We start from the raw sequence: 9,255 nt of genomic DNA on the forward strand, positions 1-9,255 counted from the left end.
TTATTGAAGTTCGGTGTCAAATCACCCATCACTAATTGAGCCAAGAATTGAATGTACAATCCACAATGCTGGGCTAACACCCCTCAGACCAAACTGAGCCCAGCCATCATCCTTCTGTCCTGAGCACTGTTATTAATCTAATGGCTATTTACTGGGCCCACAACCTTAGCATTGCCATGAGCAGAAGCTGTCTTCATTTGTGAAGTCTATTACAGCGGGAACTCTTCACAGTGCAAAAAGGGAGAATTGGCAGAGACCTTGCTGCATTTTTACTGGATGGTCCGATCTTCTAGGTCAGAGGGGAGAGGGAAAGTGTTTGGGATAGTCAGTTGAGAAGCACTTTTATTAGCACTCTACTGGGTCCAGTGTGCAATTTAAGAAAAAGATTTTCAAAGTGTTTTAAAGTTGTAATAGTCTGAGTCTTATCCAGTCCTCCCCTGCCTCCCTGCTGAACCAACACACACACACAAACACACATACATTCTTCAACATTCGTGATGCTTTTTAAGAAACAAAAACTAGACCCAGTTTGTGTTATGTAAAATGGAAATTTCAAATTCAAAAATTGTTATATCTATTCATGCATTGTAACGGGGGTTTGAGAACATGTGCCTTCTATCAGCAGGGGTCTGAGATCTGAAATAGATCTTTAATAGGGCCCTGGGGCTGCGGGACAGGCACAATAGTGACTTTATGGGGTAGGTCAGTGACCCAGCACACAGAAGTGTCGCTGTGATTGGCCTTAACTGTTATGAAGAGGCTTTAATGGCCTATTGTAACAAAACCCTCACTTTTCAGAAAGTACCTAAATACCAATTTACACAGTAGGGACTTTTAACTAACAGTGACAGCTGTCCCCCACTGAGGAGGTATTTCTTTACTAGCAACCAGTAAGAGAAGAATTTGGTTGCTTCAACACATTTAATTTCTAAGCGTATTGACTACATAGTATTCAAATATAATTATCATATTTATGGGTCTCATTCTGCCTACAGAATATAAAAGTGGCATATTTAATATGAATAATAAAGAGAAAATGTCTTCTTAGTATACTCCTTATTGCTGTCAGCTTTAGAAATTCGCAAGTGTGTTAAAACATATTTTAACTTAGTTTTTACCATTAATACATAATGATTCCGTCTTTCAATCATTATATGTTCTGAGGCTAGCGTTACAATCCAGGATGAAAAGACTCGTGCTGAATTAAGCTAAATAAATATTTAAAATCACTTTGAACATGCAGAAATGACATCAGCCATGCTATGGAATCGAAATACTTAATGGAGATATTTTGTTGAGAGGTTGTGCACAGGTCACTAACACAGCTACATGATGGTAAAAATAAAAAAAAATTCTTCAACTTTTTGATGGCTGGATAAAATGTATTTATTATTGTACAAACTACAGACTGTTTTTTAATGTTAAATTTAGCAGTGACTATTCAGAGTATGTTCTAAAATTGTGTAGTTTTAAGGCTTAATTTAAATATTATGAAGATTTAAATATTATGGTTCCTCCACCTACTAAGCTAATTGGCATCATATTTTGAAGCATACAATATGAAAAAAAGAGTGTACACTGTAGATCAGTAAATGGGGATAATGTTCTAAATTAAAATATGTCAAGCCTGTATAAATATATGTGGGCAAGTCATTTTACAAGATAGGCAAGAAGCAAACTGGGAACTCAGTCTCCGTGTTTCTACCACACACGTATACTACCATTCCACCATGCTCAGTATCATAGAGGGGCCATTTAAGAGCTAGGCTTTTAAAAATAATCTATAAATCTGTGAGTCTAAAATTAATTTAAAATAAGTTGTTTGTTTTTTTTAAATATCCATCAATCTGCCTCACCTTTCTTCTCTGCCTAGCACCCACTCCCCCCAGAAATTTACTTTGAGGGTAAAGCATAACAGTTATTTCAGAAACCAACTAAAATGGCGATTCTTTCAGTATGATTTTCATCCAGTGTTTCTTCGAGAGTGGGCTGAACACCACTCGCATCAGGGTCAGTAGGGATGTGGTTTAAAATGTGGTTTATGAAGCCCTGCTAAAGACCTACAGAATTAGGATTTCAAGGTGTGGATCTTGAGAACCTACATCTTTAAATGAGTACTTGTGCTCCGCAAGTTTGGGAACTGCACTGGAAGAATGAGTTGGAGAAATTTTCTCCCATAAATGGTCCATGATACACAGTGCATTTCAGATAGTTTTTCTTGTCAAATTTTTACTATTTTTTAGTCCTAATTCTATAGATTCTTTGTACCATAATATAATTACTTATAAGTATATGAAGGTTTTAACTGACTTAAATTATAGTAGAGGGTTTTAAATGGCCAAGACCACATATAGTTCCTGTATAATATGAAGAATCTATCGTGGCTTTTTCTTTGATCTAAATGAAAAGTTTTTAACACAACTTTAATAAATCTACCTTTCTCTAATTAATAAATCCAAGGGCCAATCACATGTCTGGTAAACTACAGAAGACTTTCCTTTGATCTTACTCTACCCGCCTCCCCCTCCCCCACTGAACTGCATTTAAGCATGCACATGGATGGTAGGGGTCATCCTTCCACCAATGTTTTGGTCTTGTACCTCAAGCAAGGAGTAAAAATTAGATATAATTTATCATGTCCTAGGTTCCTAGGGAGTAAATATGGCATGCAAAATCTGTTCAATTTAACTATTGGCTATAACAGTAATAGTGAGTTTACTTTATGGAAATTACTACCTATTCTTGAAAAATTCTAAAAATGTCATCTATCTTACTGATCCACATTGCTGCCTTGTGTTCTCAAACTTGTTTTTTTTTTTTTTAATGGTCTATGGAATGCATTTTTGCCCAAATAAAAGAAGCTCATGTATTCATGATGTGTTTTTTCCAGCATCTTGCCTCTCTGTGACACAAGATGAAGGCTATTTAAACAAAAGAAGCTCCCTCTATTCAGAAGAATTTAAATCCTAAAACTCTCTTAAAGAAGGACCTCTTTTTCAGTTGACCAGCTGGATAATGGTGTGTTATTTGGTATACCACTGACTTTTCTCAAAAAATGCTAACAGTTGTCTTTTCATTTAGGTGTGTGACATGCAATAACTCACTCTCTGCAGACAACGGAATCTCACTCAGCATTAAAATCAGCATAGTGTTCAGAATATGAGAAGAGTTTGTCACATCCCATACTAATGAGACCAAATCTATAGGTTACATTTGGGGCCACAGTTTAGGAGAAATAGTAATGAACTAGAGTATAATTAAATGAACGTGAATTGAAATCATTATACTGTAGGGTTTTTTGAAAAAGAGAAAGAAAAGAACTTTGCACATTACATTAGAAGAGAAGACTTAAGTAAAGAGAAGAAGCAACCTAACTGACTCCAGATTCATGAGCTGTCCTTAGAAAAAGGATCGAATTTCATCAAATTATCAAGGCAGATTTAAACTGCCATGCGGTACAACAAGGTTTCAGATGGAAGCTATATGACCATCTCTAAGACACTCCGTGCAGAAGTTTCTTGCTTTAAATAATAAGGTATGAATGAGACAATCCCTTAGATTATTCCAGCCATTATGGGCTGAGTTCCTGCAACATGCCAGTCATCGGGCCAAGGGCTGCAAAGAACACAGAGAAATAAAGACACCATCTGTGGTCTCAACTGTGATGGATGTTAGTGGAAAAGCTAAGAACCCCTAAGGAGTTTCAAAGTTGGGAAATACGTCATCTCTAAGAATCTGTGATTTGTGAATGCCTTTTGAGATTTATCACACAGGGTTTTAACATGGCATTGAGTAAGATAAAACAAGGATTCAAAATTGGTCAATGCTAAATAACCTGGAACCAAATCATCTCAGATAGCAGAGAAGTCCCCTATGACTCTAGCAAGTTTACCTTGACCACAGAGGCTGGCACTGCTGACTGTGGGCAACTGTGGGTGTTTCTGAAAAACAATGAAAGATTATCTGCTCAGGATGAGTAATCTTATATCCACCTCAAGTAGGTCTCCTTCAGGCATATGTGTGTGTAACTCACTGATAAATAAAAACAAACAACGTGAAAATGCAAACATGGGCATGTTAGAACTTATTGAAAAGTCTCATTGATCTGTATTTTAACAGCAAACTGTATAAATTCCCTTAAACAGTTTTCTGACACTCAGCCTAGTATGAATGTCAGGTTTCTGAAAAGGAGAGCATTTAAACGGTTTGCCTTTGTTTTGTTTTGTTCTCTTTTCATTTCTTTAAGTCCATGGCTGTCATTTCTGTACAAAGCGTCATAAAATGTTTTTGAACATTGTCATGTGGCCTTTTTTTTTTTTTTTTTTTTTTTTTTTTTTCTGTCACGATGGATAGCACTACCCGTGGCAACTCAAGAAAGAAGGAGACAGAAGTCCGACCTCAGCCCCCCTCTCCTGCCCTCAAGTCTCCTACCGATGCATCCTACTGGCGAAACCTAAGAGTGCCGGGATGGCTTCCATGTGGTGTAGCCTACCGGGGGCAGGACAGAGTATACGGAGTTTCTAGGGAGGCAAATGGAATCGATCAGTCTCATATACCTAATGCATACAAGGCTCTCTTGCGCGTGTGTGGGGGAACAGTGTTAAAGGGAAGAACAGCTGCCCTCCAAGAACTCAGACAAGTAAACAGGTAACTTCAGACCGGCGTGGTGGGGGGAGGGGCATTATGTCGGGAGCCAGCAGACGGAGCTCCGCGATCAAACGGGAGGACCTAACCACAGAGGCTGGCGGTTGCTGCTTCCTCCTGTGGACTGTCAGCATTCACACGCAGCCTCACTCGTCACAAGGACAGGAGGGAATAAAGATGAAATGGTGAAGCAGCACAGATATCTATGCTTTCACAAAGCTCCACGTCCAGGGAGATTTTTTTCCCCTTAATACAGCTGATTGTGTATACAAAAGAAACCCAGGTTAAACTTTGAAAAAGTTGATAATTTAGTATCTTATGCCTAAATCTACTTTAAAAAAAAAAAAAAAGCAGAAAATGAGACGAGAAAGAAAAAATGTTTTGTTCTTCCATGAGTCAAGTAAAAAGTAATAACAAATTTGCCAGAAAGAAAGTGCTGCTTTCTTTTAGGTTAGAAGATGACATGGCAAATATTCCATACAGCAGGACTTTGTTTTTGTTTTTTATTTCTAGTTCTTAGGCCACTGACCCCAGAAAAATAAGGGCTCCTGATTCCATGATGCTATAAAACCATCATTTAGCCTTTGGGCCTTGACTGCTGTATCTGTAAAATGGAAGTAATAAGACTTTCTATCTCCTTCAGAAAGTTTGATAACTAATAGGAAACTAATAACAAAATGTTTTGAGCTCCCTGGAGGTCAGCCACTAGCCAGGATAAAGTGGGTTATTATAACAGCAATTCTTAAGCTATTGGTACTTACAGCAAAACCAAAATACATCATACCCTGTTGAAACTGCCCTTGGATAAGAAGAGTGCAATTATCCAAGGTTGAAACTGACTTCAGAGTGTCTGTGAACATCTGGACTTTATTATAAAGTGTGTCTCTGGAGCCCTAAGATATGTGGACTATTTACAAAAGTGGACTGCTCTCAAAGAAGAAGGAAGCGTGATACACACTTCCTCTTTCTACAGTTTTTAATGTTGTGATAGGGTCAGAAAGATACAATTCCTTTTCTCTTGCAGTCTCAGCCACCAGCAAAGCTGCCATTTGTAAGTGAGGGGATGAAGATAGATTTTTCTCTTTGAGGGGAGAACCATTAATGTCACCAAATTTAAAGAGAGGCAGCAGATGTGGAAACAGCACTGGTTGTTTCAGGCAACTGTATTTCAGGCCCAACTACGTCAGTAGGTGTGGTATTAAATCAGTCTTCTCAGGCCTCTCGTTTATGAAATGAGATCCACTGAATCAGACCCTCCAGGAGTGAGGTCCCCCTGGGGCTGCTGGATTCTGAGAAAGCCCCACAGGGGACTCTGATGAGCAGCCCATTCACAGATGAGCTCCCCTGGAGCCCGTGATGACCAAGTTCCCAACTCTATCTCTGTTTAGGATATGCTCTTAGGCAGCCTCATATCCTTCCTCCATCACCTCTTAAGACTGCTAATTCAACCTTAACTCCTCCACGTCAAAGAAGAAAGGCTGGTCCTATAGACCTGCCATCAGCACAGCAAACATCACCTCAGGCTCTGCTTCTCCCATGTGCACAGGAAAACATGGCAATGTCATGGGGGACAGTTCTGATTTCTTATTTCTTCCAGAAGTGGCTGGTTGGCTTGTTTCTGTTTTAGCCAATATCCTGGACTCTGAAATACAGCTTAGGAAATGAAAAGTCATAAGATCACCAAGGTAGAGTCTAATTAATGAAAGATGGCAGCATGGAAAGAAGAAAAGGGGATAGAAAGTAGAAGCAACACTTGGATCCTGTTACTAGGCACCATTAAAAGATGTATTTTAAAGGCTGCACTTGGTCAGGGGACTCAGAAATGCTGGATCTTGCCCTCAGCCACAACTGCTCCTCCAAGTGTCCCCTGGGAATATAAACACACCTATGCACATACACACAAACATGACAGAGCTGGCAAAGAAGCCAGAACAACTTATTGCCAGCTGGAGTTTGGACCCTAAATTCCAAAGCAAGACCTAAAGCAGTTGTTCACAAAGTATGGTCCTTGGACCAGCATTATAAGCATCACTTGGGAACTTGTTAGAAATGCAAATTCTCAGGCCAACACCCCAGTCCTGCTAAGTCTGATGTTCTGGTATAGAGCCTAACAAGCCCTCTAGGTGATTCTGATGTGCTGTCCAAGTTTGAGAACCACTGACTTAAAGGAACAATGTAAATCATGGCCACTGGATCCTCCCTCCCTCCCTTCCCCAAAGTCTATCCCAGGTCTTCATTTTGTTTGTTTGTTTGTTTGCTTTTAAACTTTTTTTGTGGGGGTGGTAATTAGGTGTATTTATTTATTTATTTTTAGAGGAGGCACTGGGGATTGAACCCAGGACTTCGTACGTGCTAAGCATGCGCTCTACCACTGAGCTATACCCTCCCTTCCCAGGTCTTCAGTTTTTAATTCAGACTTGAGGAAGAGGGAGATCCAAACTTAGAGGAAAAGGAGTGAGGGATAGAATAAGAGAAAGCATTTACTTCACTAACCCTAGAGGGCTGGTTTGGGCTGCCTGCCCAAAAGACCAAGAAATCTTGCCAAAGCAGGTCAACAGCTGTGGGACTGACCAAAAAAGTGCTTGGGATGGAGACTTGGAGGTCCCTGGTTACCTGAAAGCAGATGCACCTTTGTGCTTAGTGCAATAGCATTTTTCAAAAAACTTCGCAGACCTCTTTACATTTAATTTATTCTCAATTTGTTTTTCTTTATAGTGATACGTGAATGAAACACCATAATCTTTAAGTGTGGAGGGCTTCTAAAGATCTTAATCCTGTCTTAGAATAGAGGTGAGGGGGAAGGAAGGATAGCAGAGTACACTTGGGGGGCTTGTGGGAACTGGACAGCGAGTCTTCTGCCTCCCAGGGCCTCAGACATTGATTGCCTCCTGACCATGCAGATTCTGTGGATTAACAAAGACATACGTTGTCATTATAATCTTTTAGCTCCATATTCACTGCTCAATGCTCTAATCTGTATTCTCAACCTTGAGTAACACTTGATCTCCTTGGGTAGGGAGGGTCTGACTAAGAATTGGTTTTATCCTTGGCAAGAAGTGAGAGGTACCAGCAAAGGCCTTGGGCTCCCCCTAGAGGTGAGCACCTCTAATGTACGCAGGATGTCAAAAGTAATGTAGCTTGTGACGTTGCCAAATCAATGCCATTTCCAAGCCACGGCCACAGGTGGTTATTCAATTTTAAATTAATTAAAATTAAAACTTCAGTTCCTTACTCACACTAGCCACAAAGTGGTCAGTAGCCACATATGGCCACTGGCTGTGATGTTGGACAGGGAGGATGCAGAATATCACCACATAGCTGGAGGTGTTAGAAGGACAGTTGAGGGTAAGGGGATGGATTAGATTATCATCTAATAGTAACCAGAACAGGTCCCACCCCAGGAAAGTGACCCAGTAACATACAGACACCAACCTTTGTATTCAGACACAGAACAGATGTTTCTGAGTTGAAGGTCATTTAGAGAGAAAAAGGCATCCTGTACCCTAGGTGTTTAGGTGTTTCAGAGACACAGCTTTAAAATCACAGAATCCTCCGTGATCAGCTACTTTGTGCTGCAGGGTCCTGCCTTTTCATCACTCAAGGGAGCCCCTGGCTCCGTCTCCCCACCAACCCTACTCCCTGTGCTTCTCTACACAGGTCCTTCCTTTACCTTGTAACCCAAGGCCCTGATCACAGGTAATCTCAATTAAGCAAGCACAACAGCCTGACAGTCCTGTTTACCTCGTGCTTACTGTATTCAGTACACTGTCTCTCTCTTTTCACTGTCACTGTACCAACTCACTGTGTAAAGCTGGGGCCATCTGCCTACCAGGTATGGAAGGTCAGCCTTTCAGCTTTCCTCCCAATCCTTCTTTCAGATGAGCACAGGAGGAAGGACAGGTGACTGAGGAAAGGAGTTAATTTTATAGGTGGACTTGTAAGTGAAAATCACTTAGCAAATACCAGTAGCTGACCTGGGAGTTTTTTCTTTTTCTTTGCCTATTTGGCTTGAACACCTTTTATGAGCTCTACCAGTCCAGTCCAATTTACGTGATCCGCTCCTGGAATAGGATGATTGCAAAGCATTGTGCAGGGCTGAATTTCTGAATTTACGTATCAGCAACTCTGTTTCCAGAAAGACTGAAGGGCAGTTTTCCCTGTAAATATTAACTGTTTGGGAGGAAAAATAAATCTATAATTATACAAGGGATAGTCGTAAAATTATAAAACTGTGTTCCCAAGTCACACGCCCAATCAATCTCATTAACTTATAGCTGTATCTTGTAAATACACATGTATTTTCCATGTTGGATTTACGCTACTTGTCATTTGTATAGAGTACAATATAATTGGACAGCGTGGTCCAAGAAATTATCAGATAAAAATGAAAATGCCTTGACCACTTATAAAACAAAACTAGACCACAGTTTTTAAATGTAATAGACAAAAATACAGCAACAATGATGTGGACAATTTAGGGCATAATTCTGTACGTAAAACTGAGTAAAAGCAGACACACCCATTGTAAGACTCCTCCAAATTGTATTAACGCGGAGACACAATAATCAAATCTGGGAGAAAGTCTAAATTATAGGATACTTTAAGAAGACA

The sequence above is a fragment of the Camelus bactrianus genome, chromosome 7 (genome assembly GCF_048773025.1).
Source record: "Camelus bactrianus isolate YW-2024 breed Bactrian camel chromosome 7, ASM4877302v1, whole genome shotgun sequence".
Lineage (NCBI taxonomy): Eukaryota > Metazoa > Chordata > Mammalia > Artiodactyla > Camelidae > Camelus > Camelus bactrianus.